The sequence below is a fragment of the Triturus cristatus genome, chromosome 10, assembly GCF_964204655.1.
Source record: "Triturus cristatus chromosome 10, aTriCri1.1, whole genome shotgun sequence".
NCBI classification, from domain to species: Eukaryota; Metazoa; Chordata; class Amphibia; order Caudata; family Salamandridae; genus Triturus; species Triturus cristatus.
The window spans coordinates 197,548,978-197,564,568 of NC_140593.1; positions in this window are offsets into that span (position 1 = coordinate 197,548,978).

Consider the following 15,591-nt stretch of genomic DNA (forward strand, 5'->3'; position numbering starts at 1 on the left):
TGTCTTAAGACAGCTGGTTTGAGAGCAAGTCCAGGCCTCCAGTGCCCTCGGGTGTGCTGAGAGAGGCTGCTTCCTCTAATGCTGGCACTTCTCTCATGCTGGTTAACAGCTTGAGAGCAGTGCAAGGATTGGTTAAGGGAGTTGGCTCTGGCCCTGGTGGACGGGACAAAAGAAGAAGAGTACCGGAGCGAGGAGGACGTGTGCTGCATGGTAAGTAACTTTATATTTTATTTATTTAATGTTTTACCATAACTTTATCTTTAATTCATTTAATGTAATTTCCCCACCCTCCACTCGCCGTAGCTACCAGCCGCCACTGACCCATGACAACTCTTGCTGTGCGGGGTACATCGTGGCATTACAGCCCACAGAAGCCCTCAGTGACTTGCGAGGGTGGGAGAGGAGAAGGCAGGGCACCCTTCAGAACACTCTACATAGCACCACCACAACAGCCGTTGCGAGGGATACATTGAGGCACTACAGCGCTCAGAAGTCCTCAGTGACTGGCGAGAGTGGGGGAAGAGGAGGGGGCGCGACCTTGCAGAATGCGCTATATAGCGTCACCGTAACTCCTGCTGCACGGGATACATTGAGGTACTACAGCCCCAAGAAGCCATCAGTGACTGGCATGAGCAAGGGAGTAGAAGGCAGGGCCACATTGCAGAATGCACTATATAGCGCCATCTTCGCCTGGAAGAGGCGGGGCTGGGCCACCCCTCCAGTGCCTGTGATTCTGGGGCATGGACATTGCCATTTGGAGTAAGACTTTATTTTTAAAAAGCCCCCCTTGGTATGGAATTTGAGAGACTAGGCTAAGCAACAATTAACAAAATTAATTTACCTTTCTTTAACTCATTGTACGAGGCCAGTGGACAGTTCATCCTTTCTGTCCCCCCCCCCCCCCCTTACCATTGTTATGTTTGTTACTGCGTCTTTGTGCAATTAGAAAATATGGTGAAATGGAAGGCGGTGGAACTGCTTCAGGACCTGAGGAAGCAAAAAAGTGCTAAAATATCAGGGTCAAACTATACACTAAATGAGATTGATACACTTACAGAGGCGGTAGTAACAATGTTAAGCAGTGGCAAGACTCCCTGCACTAGTGTGCGTAAATCATCTCCTAGAGTTCCAGGAATATTCGACAGAAAAATACAAAATCCATGGTAGCAAGCACAAAATCTACGCCTGTGGATAATAATGGCACTGCTGCAGAATTTAATCCATCTAGCGATAACTCAACAAGTCCATCAGCAATGGCCCCATGAGTGCCGCTTGATCCAATAATAATAAGTATTAATAGGTTTGCCCCACAAGAGCAGCTCAAGGAAATGCAGGAAGCAGTATTAGACAGCACTGTGAGGGGAGTTATGATTACATTTCCATGAGCTAATCTGTCTAAATTATGCTTGCAGAAGAAAGTCATGGAATTAAAAGTGAATGCAGTCTCCTTATATAATAAGCTCCACAGCTTGAGGGCTTAGTGAAGAGCTCGGATCAACCACATGTGCATAACAGGGTACAAGCAGACAACTCAGACCAATCTGGATAACGCAGGGAGGGGGGTGCAGCACCTACATGTTTGAGTACCCACAGCACACACAAACAGGAATTGCCAATAAACACACAGGCCTGTGTGCATCACATAAGGAAGAGAACATGCCAGCAATAGATAAAGGAATATAGAGCTTTTACAGATTGTAAAAGTGCTCTGCCGTCCCAAAACTATCCATTAAGGAAAGAAAGGGGAGGAGGAGGGACCATGAAGCACATTCAACACTCCTATATATCCATAGACCCTGCCCAAAGAGTAAATCAGAGGGGCTGTTGCAGTTATGAACCTTGCCCTGTATTTATGGTTGATTTACCAAAATCCTCCACAAATTGCAGAGAGGATGTAAACTCCCTAATTAATAAGTGTATTTATTGGACACGCACAGCTCGGAAATGCCACTCTGTGAGACGTTCCGACGTTGTGTGGCAAGACATTACCTTCGGATGATCACAAGTGGTAACACATTTGATTATATTGAATTGACGCTAAAAAACACAACATTTGTGGATGGCTTAATTAACCTGAATCATCGTACGACCCCTCCTGCAAATTTTAAATTCAGCTTAAGTATGAATGCCCAACAGGTCCCGTACACACAACTCAAAGTAATGTTACACAAATGCATATGGCGATGCAGCGCGCGCAACGAGATTAGTTTTATTTATTTCTATGTTTACTTACCTCTAATCGGCCGTACTCCGTAGTTTACTACCCCCCACCCTGCCCCTCCCCCACTCCACGTCAGCGCCCAGCAGCACTTTAAAGCGTTGCCTAAGGGCAACTGGGCCAATATTGTGTAATGCCTTAAAGGCTGTGCTCAAAATCTTGAAAGCAATTCTTTTTTTCACAGGTAACCAATGCAATTGATTCAGTGCCGTAGATGCTGGATTAAATTTGGGGACATTAAAAATGAGACGGGCGGATGCATTTTGTAGTGTCTGAAGTTTTTGATATCATTTTTTGGTTTAGGCTGATATACAATCTGTTGCAGTAGTCCAATTTGGACAGAATCAATGCTGACCTGATCAATTTCTGTAGGTTGGAGGGCATGAATGGTAGACTTTTTCTCAGAATCTCGAAACAAAAGAAGACTAAAGAGGCTATTTGCTTGATCTGGTTCTCGAAGGAGAGCTTTCTGTCAAAAATGACCCCAGGTTTCTAACCTTTTCTGCTATTGATGGGGGAGGTCCCATATCTGGTGGCCACCAATCTGGTGTCCACAAATTGGTATTATTTCCGAAGAGCGATACTTCGGTTTTACCCAAGTATAGGCTGAGGCAGTTTTCCGCCATCCAAATGCTGATGTTTTCCAAACAGAGATGGAATTTCGAGGCTGTGTGGACCAGACTTCCAGAGGCAGACACCACAATTTGTGTGTCGTCTGCATAGGAGACCTCTGAGAAGCCAAAGGTTTTGATCAGTTTAACCAGGGAACTAATGTACAAATTGAATACGGTGGGACTTAATGATGCCCTCTGGGGGACACCACAGGGGAGATTCCATGTTTTAGAGACACTTTTTTCTAGGGTGATATATTGTTCCCTGTCTGCAGGAAAGGATGTTAATAAGGCGAGGGCTTTGCCTCTGATTCCTAGCTCGTGCAAGCAATCAATCAGAATGCCGTGATTGACAGTATCGAAAGCCACAGAGAGATCCAGAAGTATCAAGGCTGCACTGTCTCCTTTGTCTACAATGGATCTTATACTGTCTGTGGCTACTATGAGGGCTGATTTGGTGCTATGCTGGCTCTGAAACCCAAATTGTGAATCATTTAGCAAGCTATTTCCATTTATGAAGTCAGAGAGTTGCTGATTGAGTGCTTTATCTACCGTCCAACCTTTAAGTAGGGTTTGTATAAGAGCAATATAGATTACATCCTGCTGGACAGCCAACTCTGGCCATTTCTAGAAGTTATGCGGGTAACACCGAGGCCCGATAGTGATCACGATGGACTTGAAGCTGATTTGCATTCAAAAGTCCTTGTAAATATAAGTTGGCATCGTTCGAATTCTTATATCCAAATTAAATTGATCTAGTGGATATCCATACCAAACTTATGGTCCAAATAAAGTTACTACTGACCATGGAGAGACATAGGGAGAGTTATAGTATCAACCTTCCTGGTTTTTACACTAGCAACTGCCGGCAGGCTAAAACGGTAATTATTCAGGCAGGTAGGCGGGGGGATCACAAGGGTCTGCAGAATGCCAGAAAAGCTTACAAAGAAAAATTAATAATCTCCAAAAGGGGGTGGGAGGTACATCAATGGGAGAAAGCCACCTTAGGCTTAACAAATAGAAACACCAAGGATTTTTGGTCCCTCATAGCATCTGGGTCTAAAACTGTAGGAAATGATTTGGGGAAAGCAGTACAACCTCCAGCACCAGCATGGGAATCTCACTTCTCCATGCATTATAAGGTGTGCTTGAGAAATGGCACTGGATCACCAAAGAGGGGAAGGGTATCTCTTAAGAGCAATTAGCCAGGCCAGATTCTGGGGAAACCATAGTCCTGGATTTTGCAGAAACTGCACAGTCTCTACATTTATTAAAAAGGGTAAAGGCCCCCGGTCCTGATGGCATTCCTGGAGATTTATACTTATCACACCATGAAATTTAGGTTCCATACCTAAACGCTCTCAGCAATGATATTTTGAGAAGTAAGGATATACCATCATCCTGGCATGCTGCAATTATTGTGCCCATTTATAAAAAGGAGAGAAAGGATTTGGCTGCCAATTACCGACCCATTAGTCTAATTGACATAAGTCAAAAGGTCTTTGCCAGACAGATACTAATTACACTTCAAACCTGGCTAAGCAAACATCACATCCTAGAGGATTGCCAGGCAGGGGTTAGGCCTGGGATTAATGCCTTGGAACAGGTCTTCCACTTCAGTGCGATATGCTGGAAGTTTGTAGCCCTGAAGCGGGATAATTTTTATGCTGCCTTCATTGATTTGAGGGCAGCATTTGATCTTTTTCTAAGGTAAAACCTTTGGGCAGTTCTGGACGAGTACGGTATCCCAGACAATCTTATAAGAATCTTAAAAGTACTACACTCAATAAGACAATAATAACTTTATTCGGAGGTGGTTAGCCATCCATAAAAACAATATAAAATACAATATCAGCATGAATAGCATAAAAAGTACAGTTCATAGCATCAGCTCGGAGTGTGAGAACAATTTAAAAACTCAATAACAGTGCCACAGTATATCAGTAAGAAAAGGCCAAGTGTGCAACAATTAAAAATTATTAGGTAATGAAAACTGCATGTATGTAATTTATTTCTACAAGCTCACATAAGGTTCCTGTAACATTATTAACTAAAATTCCACAACACTAAAGTGGGAGACGGGGGACAAAAACCTTGTGTTGGGTCCGTCTTGCACCCCTGCACCCTTAGCCGGCATGCATGAATATTTTTTTTCTATCATAAAAAACAGCCCATAAAAAAGATGCTGAACTACTGCAAATCTCCAAAGAAGGTAGAAACTAAAGATATAAATATGCAGGTCGACATTTCGTAAAGTGCTGAGGTTTTATGATCAGTACAATGTAACACTTCCTCTGATGCTTATAAAACTTTCAACAAAAAAAAACACGTGTATGGTATTCTGGGCCATCTCATCATTACAAGGACAGTTAGTTAGGGTTATAGACCAGTCATTCATATTTGGGAAACTAACCAATCGGTGAAAGGTGCCCAATCTTAAACGTGTCAAGACATACACGTGTGTTGGATTTAAAACTGCTTTAAGATAGGGCTGCATATCAAAAATTGTTAAAATCATTTGGTGATTCCGAACGCTGGGTTAAGAAATTTCAAGTATAAGCCTAAGATTCTCCAAGTGTACCATTGCTTCATTTTTTAAGGACACCCTGCTAATAATAGTTAGTGTACCAGGCTTCTCGAAAAACTCAGGGTGACCCAAATCATTTCAGAAACGTTGTATATAGATGAGCCACGGTATACGCTGGTAGAGAGTTGAATTAAGGCACTCCCTGATTATGGCACAATTCAGCTCAGTGTGTTAAGAAGTCCATATTTTATACCGGAGTAGGATGGGCTGTAGCATGATTACATCTGTAATGAATGGGGCTCCGAGTTCAGCGTGACATACATGTACTGGAGCACTTTTAGGGGTGGCGAGGAAATATCTAAAAAACGAATTCTCTACCATCTGTATATCACCTCATTTCTTGTTTCCCCACACACCAGCTCCATATAGTGCAACACTAAGGCATTTAACTTTATCGATTGACATCCTCAGCTCTGGTGGATTAGAACCCAATCGTCTGGCAAACCCTTTAAGGGCCATACAGGCTTTACTGAATTATAATTTCCTATAGGAAATAGCCTTATTCCATAGGCACCCTTTATCGAATAGGATCCCCAAATAGGAGACAGTATTAGTGAAACCAACAGTTGTACTATGTATTTTCAAATCTCGACAGTTGGCGGTGTTCTGCCCACATTTCATAGCAAAGAGTGATGACTGGTTCACTAAAAGACCAAGATCCTGCATATATTCGACAAATCTTGTAAGCAGGGTCTGAAGGGCAAGTGGGGTCCATGACAAAAATGGACGCCATCGTCGGTGTAAAGGAGGGCCGGTACAGACCAAGTTCCTACTTGTGGGAGATCTTTAGAAGATACCGCTAGTGCCGCACCCACACCGTTTATATAGAGTGAAAAGAGAAGGGGGGCCAAGACACAGCCCTGTCTTACTCCCCTCTCCAACCTAAAAGCTTCATTGCATTAGTCTGTAATGCCATATCTGACCCTGGCTTTGCACCCTGAGTATAGATCCCCCAGGAAGTTAACAATCGCTGTGTCTACCCCCAAATTTCATACTTGCCCACAATTTGCCATGTATAACACAGTTGAAAGCTGAGGAGAGGTCAACAAAGGCTAAGTAAATATTCCCCTCTTTCATTTTAACACATTTCCCAAGAAGCTTACTTAAATTAAGGCTCTTCTCTATTGTTGCAACCCCAGGTCGAAACCCGTACTGTAGATCTGACAAGATTTCATATGTGTCCACCCAGTCTTGCAGTCTTTTCAAGATGATACGACCTGCAAGCCTCCTTTAGCCATTTATGGGCCCTAGTGCATGTTGTATCAAACCAGCCCTTGCGTCCCGTCTTCATTTTTTGTTTATGACAGAGAGATTCTCTTTCATCCCCCGTGTGATTGACATGAGAGCCTTGGTGGTATCATTAAGGGGCTACCGAGTCATATAAACAGGTATTAAAGGCCCCCCTTTTACTGTCATCAATTGCTTAAGAAACCCTACCAGAACAATCTGTGTCCTTCGCGGGGTGTACCCATTAAACCTTGCTCAATTGATTCCCTCTTTTTGTGAGATTGTATTAATGTGCCTCTTTAAAAAAAATAAAGTCGACACCAATTCAATACTCAAAGGGTAAAGGTCACTTAAAGAAATTGAGTGGGTAAGAAAATTAAATGCCTGGGTGACATACCTATTCGATAGTAAGATATGATCAATAATACTGTGAGCATTGCTGCCATTGAAGGTGCATTTACATTGGGCTTAAGGTGAGGAGATCTCATTCGCAAGAGCAAGGTCATATTTAAATAATAGTTTATTGATCTTATCCCTGTAGATGTTGTGATTGAAATGGGTTTGATCAACATCTTCCACATTTGATATACCACATATCTTGCTTGCCTGCTCATTACACGACCATAAATTAAAATCACCTCCCATATGTAAATAGTATGCTTACTATTATTTATATCAATGCGATCCAAGTCATATTTCAATTTCTGTAATGTATCTGTGATAACTCGTGTGGTAGCATTAATATAAAAATTAATTATGGCTAACTTGGCGGTACCAGCTGAATTGCATGATATCAGTTGGTACTAGGGATTGTATGTTACCAACGAAATGTTGGTAAATTGCAGGCTATTGGATATGTTTGTTCTGCCATGGAACGATGGAATGACAGGGGCACAATATATGTACCCATTCATATGAATGGGCTCCATGAGACAGGTCTCTTGTATGCAGATAACTTGAAAACCAGTTATATACTCTAACCATTCTGGGCTTTGTCCCTTACTTCGCAAACCAGCCACATTCCAAAATACAAAGCCCAGACGTTCGTAAGTGGCTGATGCAGGGTTGGGATTCCAATCATTGTTCGAAGCAGCTGGAATATAATTACTAAAAAGTTGGAGAGTTGTGTCATGCTTTATCATGGGTCCCTCTATAACTAAAATGGGAATGGTCATTAGATCATTATTCCTATCTATATCAGCCTCACCATTAAGTCAGTCCGGGCTATCTACGTTTGTCAGACTTTAGAATCAGTTATAAGTTGGTAACAGGAAATTAAAATTCTGTGTGGGCTCTAAAAAAGTGGTGAGCCGCGATCTATCCCTTTCAATCTGTTTTGCACAACGGTAGAAATATCCCAGTGGGAGAGAGGAATTAAAGGTTGGAGAGATGTTAGGGGCCCTAGTCCTAGACCGAACAGTTTCACCAACAGTGGAGTTTTAAAGGACAGGACTAAAAAATCACCATGCAGAGTTTTTTACCTTTTCCCACCCATTTAGCCCTCCTCACCATCTTAATATCATTAAATAGCTGATCAGTTAGGCCCATTCTTATACCAAGCCAGTTGAGGGACTTATTTCTTAGTGTAGATCAGTTCTCTAAACTGTTTGTAGGTAAGTGGGGAACATTTGCCAATACAATCACGTATGGGGTGGAAGCCGGTGGAAGATCAAGACGATAAGCTGGCTGTTCCATGTGTTCTCAGAGCTAGTCGTCTGTTGTTAAGGTTGTTACAGTAGGGCCCAAGCTTCTGTCGCCATCCTCTCCCAACCCTGGCGTTACCTGGGTAGAAAAAAAACATGGTACTTAAAAAGAGGAGGAACAGGGGCTGTTTATGACAGGTCCAGCATACATAGCCCAGATACACTCGAATAAATAAGAAAGTATGCTGTTCCTAGAGAGAATTATTGGTGAGTAAAGAGATAAATGTGCCCCCGAGGTCAGGAGGAGAATCCTCCTTTAGGAAAAAGACCCTCACACACCCGGCAGACTAGCTGTCATATGTCGTCAGCATGTGGCCCAGATGTTAAGTGTCATCATCGGGTCTGCTCCGAATCGGGGCGGCGCTGCAATCCCCGATCGGCGACCCCAATGGCGCCTTTTAGTGGAGATCTTTATTCCATAGTTGCCGGTGGGTGAATGCAGGTGAGGGCCTTCAAGTGAGAAAGTGTGTGGTGAAGGGAGTGTATTAAAAATAAGTAGTGGGGAACCTGAATAGTGTTTATTAAATGACTGGGGTCCCACTCTTATAATAAAAACAATAGAGTGCGTAATATTACAGTTAGATTGACTGTATTACGCTGTGGTCATAGATGGTCAACATGTTTCTTGCTTAAGTAAAGTAACCGCAATTCTTCAGGACCAGGTGATTCACACACTTATTGGTAGTGGTAGTGGCTACTGTGGCACTTACCACACATACAGCACCCTAATAAGTGGTGACTAGTGCAGGTTAGGTAAAATGCCCTTAACTGCAGGGCTGCGAGATCCACCTACCCTTGATCCACGCCGACTCGGGGGACGGTCCCCCGAGTCGGCGTGGATCAAGGGTAGGTGGATAGGCGTCCTGTACTACGGACTTCTGACACTGTACTATCCGGTGTCTGCCTCCAGCGCCAGCTCGTTGGATCTCGCAGCCCTGCAGTTAAGGGCATTTTACCTAACCTGCACTAGTCACCACTTATTAGGGTGCTGTATGTGTGGTAAGTGCCACAGTAGCCACTACCACTACCAATAAGTGTGTGAATCACCTGGTCCTGAAGAATTGCGGTTACTTTACTTAAGCAAGAAACATGTTGACCATCTATGACCACAGCGTAATACAGTCAATCTAACTGTAATATTACGCACTCTATTGTTTTTATTATAAGAGTGGGACCCCAGTCATTTAATAAACACTATTCAGGTTCCCCACTACTTATTTTTAATACACTCCCTTCACCACACACTTTCTCACTTGAAGGCCCTCACCTGCATTCACCCACCGGCAACTATGGAATAAAGATCTCCACTAAAAGGCGCCATTGGGGTCGCCGATCGGGGATTGCAGCGCCGCCCCGATTCGGAGCAGACCCGATGATGACACTTAACATCTGGGCCACATGCTGACGACATATGACAGCTAGTCTGCCGGGTGTGTGAGGGTCTTTTTCCTAAAGGAGGATTCTCCTCCTGACCTCGGGGGCACATTTATCTCTTTACTCACCAATAATTCTCTCTAGGAACAGCATAGAAAAAAAACATTACACATTATATTGTTATCGGTATTTGAATTAGTACTCAAGAGAGCAATAGGGTACAATGTAGAGCTATCAGAGACTATTTTGTTAGCTGCGAGGAGAGTCGGGCATCATTAGGGAGCGGTGTGTTTTGCAATTGGCCTTTCCCTATTTACAAAGGAATTCAGCAAATCCAAGCAGGAAAGGGTTTTGGATTCCACTTTTGTTAGGTGAGACTGAATGTCCCTTAATGCACTGTTAAAAGTATGCTCAAAGAGCTTGAGTGCCTTGCCTGGGGCATCCAGTTTACTACTTAGTAAATTGTTGGTAATTTCAGACGAATCTTTTTCCAATTGCTGGAGACCCCTTTTTTGAATAGTTGTTTGTTTATTTCGTAGGGGCTTCTTTATAACACAGATATTTGCAGAGTGGTTTGGGGGGGTCTCTTACTCCTTTAGATGGTGGTGATGTATTGGATTCAAACAGTGAGACTGATTCCATTATAAATTGAATAAACCCATTATCCCCCTCAGCCCCATTCGGCTCACAATCCTTCCCTGAACCGCTGCCTTCATTAATGGTTATAAGACTTGCTATGGGGTCCTTTGGATTGTTAGAGGTGGCATGGGTGGGAGTTGCTAAAGATGTTACACCTGCCCCACAAGTTAGCCATGACTCTTCCACTGATGATCTTTGCTTGTCTATGGCACCCATAGCTCCTGGAATATATATTTAGTAGTGACAACTGTGAGTTATCTGCGCATTGGGTCTGGGACTTGCTCACAGTAACCGGGTGCTTTCTCTTTCCCATATTCAGGGGTTACTTGGCTTGGAAGAAGAGTGATGTCAAATCAAATAAGATAGTGTCCGTAGCTCAGAGCAATGAGTTAAAAAAACAATACAATATGGTTGCACAATGTTCACCAAAATATTATTATTAGTATTCACTACAATATCAGTGGATCCTCACCCCTCTCTAGAGTCACAGCCATATTACACTCTTCTTCCACTAATCGATAGAGCAGCGGTATCCAATAATCAAGTAAAAGTTCCCTTTACAGTGCAAACAGTCTTCCCTCTGTTATACTGGGATACTGGGATAAGGTTCAGTTGCCAATTACACCTCCCTGAAGTGTGAATACAAAAGTCTTCCACGGGTGCCACAATTATAACTTTTTTAAGTCACTCTTGAAAGGGAAATTAAGGGGGCAGGAGCAAAACCATAAAACAGTACCTTATACTCACCTCTGCGTGGCTTAATAACGCTTGCCGTGCTGTTTCCAAAGAGGTGTATCAGTTTGACCTCCCTTCTTGCCGGTGCAGGCGTAGATTTGCATACACTCGTGTACCGGTTGTAAAAGGTATAGGAAGGAGTCTGCCTCTATCAAGTCGGGCTAACTAATAAAATATCCAATCACGGTCCAATCAAGGTCAGATCTGATCTAATTTGCAGGTCTTTTCACAGCCAAGGGGATGGCCCCACCCCATCTCCTCCTGTCGCCGACGAGCCCAGGACGGACCCGCAGCGTGGGTCGAGCAGCGCTTTAAGCACTGTGACCACGCCTCCCGCCCGCCCCTCCCCCCCACGGCAGCTGTGGGCAGGAAAGTCTGTTGCACACTGGGACTTCGAGTTCTACCAGGTGTTCAATAAGGCTAAAAACTGAGGGTAAACAGCACAGAGATATGGCCCCTCAATGATTTTCCTGTGCAGTGTGGGTCGATGCAGCACTTTACACGCAGTGACCACGCCTCCTCCCTCGGCAGCTGTGGGCAGGAAAGTCTGTTGCACCCTGCGACTCCGAGTCCTACCAGGGTGTTCAATAAGGCTTAAAACTGCAGGTAAATAGCACAGATATGGCCTCTCAATGAGTTTCACTCAGATTCATATGCCCAGGTTAGGTGGAATGAGGGGGGAGACCTTAAAACGAAGATATGTATCAAGCTTGGGGTGAGGCAAGGTTGTGTGCTAGCTCCCACTCTTTATTGCTTATACATAAATGGAGCAGTACAGTGGCTAGCTAATTGCCAGCATGATGCAACAAAACTTGCTGGCAAGAGTCTCCCCATTCTAATGTTTGCAAATGACACACTGTTAATATCCCATACATCGCGTGGACTCCAGTTGCTGATTGACCATTTTTCATACTTCTGTCTCTCAAGGGGCCTTGAGATAAATTCAGCTAAAACAAAATGTATGCCCTAAACTCCCATCGATCTTTTAGGAGTAAAATAGCAATTGAGGGGGTCCCATTGGAGCAGGTACAGTCTTTCGATTATTTAGGAGTAAGACTATCTGAAAACATGGCTTGGGCTGAGCACATAAGGAAAAGTAAAACAATTCTACTATAGAGAGTCATGGCCATAGGGAAAAAATATAAGGCCACCTCTAGCAGAGCTGTAACCCTAGTTTTGGAGGTGTATAGGGCTACAGCAGTATCGGGGGCAACTTATGGCGCCGAGCTTTGGGGATCTACAGATTCAACTGACCTAATGCTTGTGGAAAATAGGTTCATTAGGTACCTTTTTGACCCTCCTAAAAGCACTCCGCTTACTCCCCTTAGTTTTGATCTAGGTATAGGAAGGATTGATCATGCGATCACCCTGAAACCCTTAATGAATAGGCTCCATATTTGGAACACCCCGGAGCTGGGAACATATAGGGAAAGCCTAGCAGAGATCATTAGGTTAGATAAAGAACTCTGTTTTCCCTGTTTAACAAAGATTAAAAACCTTGTGCGTCTTTCTCTAGATGGGAGATGTATGATCAAAGCCCGATAAGATGCCAAAAGACACCAAAGCAACATTAAAACAATTATACTGGGAGGGTTGCCTGGAACTCTTATGGGCAGACCAAAAAGTGGGGAGCCTCACTTAGAAATTCTTGAGCCACAAATGTGGGCCATCTTTTGAGCCCTGTTTGGGCAGAATACGGCTAGCTCAAGCCAAAACTTTGTATATTACATTTATGCTTGGCATTTTAAGCTTAACTTCATTTGCCTCCACTTGGGATAAACCTAAAACCTGCATCACCGAATTGCAGATTCTGTCTACAGTCAGTTGAAACTATGGCCCACTTTCTGATCTTTTGTCTTGTCTACTTTGCTCCCTGCAAGAAATGGATCCTACCTGTGGTCAAATTGAAGGGCGTTGCCCATTTTCGGGAAGCCTCCAGATTTTTGCATTGTGATACGGAGGATGAAATTGTTTTTAGTATGTCCATATTCCTATTATGGGCATGGTGACTTAGAACACACAAGACAAAAGAGATATCTTAATGGGAAATTCCTTTTGGTACAAGCTTGTATTATTTAAATAATGCACACACTATTTAAATGGCTCTAAGTCTGTACCTGTGGAAATGTCCTGAACTTATATAATGATGTGTTTTATAGTTTTAACTATCAAGTATAATGGGTTTGGCTTATTTAATTAATGTAATTGAATTGTTTTTATAAACGGTGTGCTATTTATGAACATTTATGGCTATGAAAGTCGAAATAAAGTATTTGATGATGAGTGCTTTATCTAGGAGTTTGGCTGGCAGAGGCAGACATGATATGGTTCGATAATTTGTAGGGTCGGATACTGGAAGGCTGAGCTTTTTTATGAGTGGGAGAATTGCTGCTCTCCTCCATAGTTTTGCAAAGATGCCAGTATGAATAACTTCATTAAAAATGAGTGTAAGATGTGCAGAGATGGCCTCTGCTACAGGATGTAACACTTTGGGAGGGCATGGGTCATCTGGGGAACCTGATTTAGTACTTAATCAGAGGTCCTTCCCTTGTTCTTGAGACAAGAGCATGAATTTAGAAAAGTGACTTTGTGAGCCCGTTTGTAATAGGGTGTTATATACATTTACTGGTCTAGGGGCATTTGAGGAGCAAGTTGAGTAACCGATGAGTATTTTGGTCTGGATGGTTTTAGCTAAGGCGGTGCAGAAATCTTGGTTGGTTTTAATTGTCTTATTTTGCACTATATTTGACAGTGCCTTGACTGTTTTAAATAATTCTTCAGTTCAGTTTTTTGCGGATTCAATTTTTTCAGAACAATATGCCGATTTGTTTGCGAGAATCATGGATTTATAGTTTTTTTAGAGCTTGCTTATATCAGCTTTTTCTTCCTCACTATAGTTCGATCTCCACTTCAGGTCTAGGTTAGGGCAGATCTGTTTTTTCTTTAAGATCAGGAGAATTTCATGGTTCTGAGGGATTTTTACATTGTCTAGTTATGGTGGTTACTGGGGCTAGTTTGTTTATGGTTTTAGATACCCAAGATGATAATTTTCTGCCATCGTTTCAGTGTCTGTTATCCCAATGGAGTCGGAACCAGATAGGGAGTTCATTAGGCTGGTAGAGTTGTTTTGTGCCAGGGCCACGTTGTACAGGATGTTGGGGGAGAGGCGATGGAGCTAGTCTTTTTAGCCAGGGAGATTAAATAGTATGGCATGGTGGTCAGACCATACTAGTGGCAAGGTCTTCTGGAAATGGAAGGATGGTTGATCTGTAAAGATTTCATCATGGGTGTGTCCGGCCTCATTCTCTAGGTGGTAATGCAAATTATCAAGGATAGTGACATTAGTTATTTTAAATCGAGTTTCTAAAGTAGGAACTCAATATTGACAAGAAGTGAGCCTTTGTAGTGGGAGGGTGATACAGTAGTGTAGTATTCCATTAAAGGTGTTTTTTCTGTCTAATTTTATTTTAAACACAAGTGCTTCGCATTCAGAATTTAGCGGAAGTGGGGTGCAACATCTTTTAAAGATTTCCCATGAGATAATTGCAATCTCACCTCTACAGTCTGTACGGTCATGGGTGGCGGTTATGGGTGAAGGTCTTGTAACCGAGAGGGGTAGCTATAATTAGTTCCGGTTCTGAGGATGCGTTGGACCAGGTTTCTGTTATGAGTGTAATACAATCTTCTATCCATCTATCTTGTGTTGCTCAATAAAATCTCTAATTTCATAGCAATGTTTTACTAATGATCTCGCATTAATGGGGGCACAATTGATGTCCGCTGCGTGCATCCGCAGAGCGTCCGGCTTGTCATCTGAATTGTTTTTGGAGGTGCAGTGAACCAACTACTCTGCTAACCCCCTGATGACGGTGTGCTGGTGGATGTAAGGATATGTATGGTGACTTCCTCTGCTCAATCAGATAGCCCGCAGCGGACCAGGAAGTCACTGGGACCAGGCAAGTTAAAATGATTAAAAGTGACTATTAGGATCTACAGTGAGCAAATGTCTATTAGCTATTCCAAAGTTTTAAAAAGTGCCTTTTTAACGCGTCTTAAGAAGCGTTCCAGTGCCAGAGCCTACCTGCACTGACCAACAGGTAGAAATATATGGAGTCCAGGGAGAGCAGATGCCAACTGAGGACGATCAGAATAGACAAGTGAGAACGATCAGAAGAAACAAGTGATTCCAACAAGTATACAAGCAGAGGTGCAGGCAGCAACCCTGAATATATTGTCATGGAATCTAGCAGGAATTGCATCCAAAATAGGAGTACTATGTTGGGGAGCATTTGTTGATCAACATGACATTGGTATTTTTCAAGAGACATGGAGTGTCTTGGCGATATTTAGATCAGGGTACACTAGTTTTTGTGGTCAGGCTGAAGCTAAAAGTGCAGAGTGCCTTACGGAGGTCTAGCACTTTGGATACAAATCTCGATAAACAACAGTATAAGGCAGTTAGAAATGAATTCCTGGGATATCCTGGGAGTAATTGTA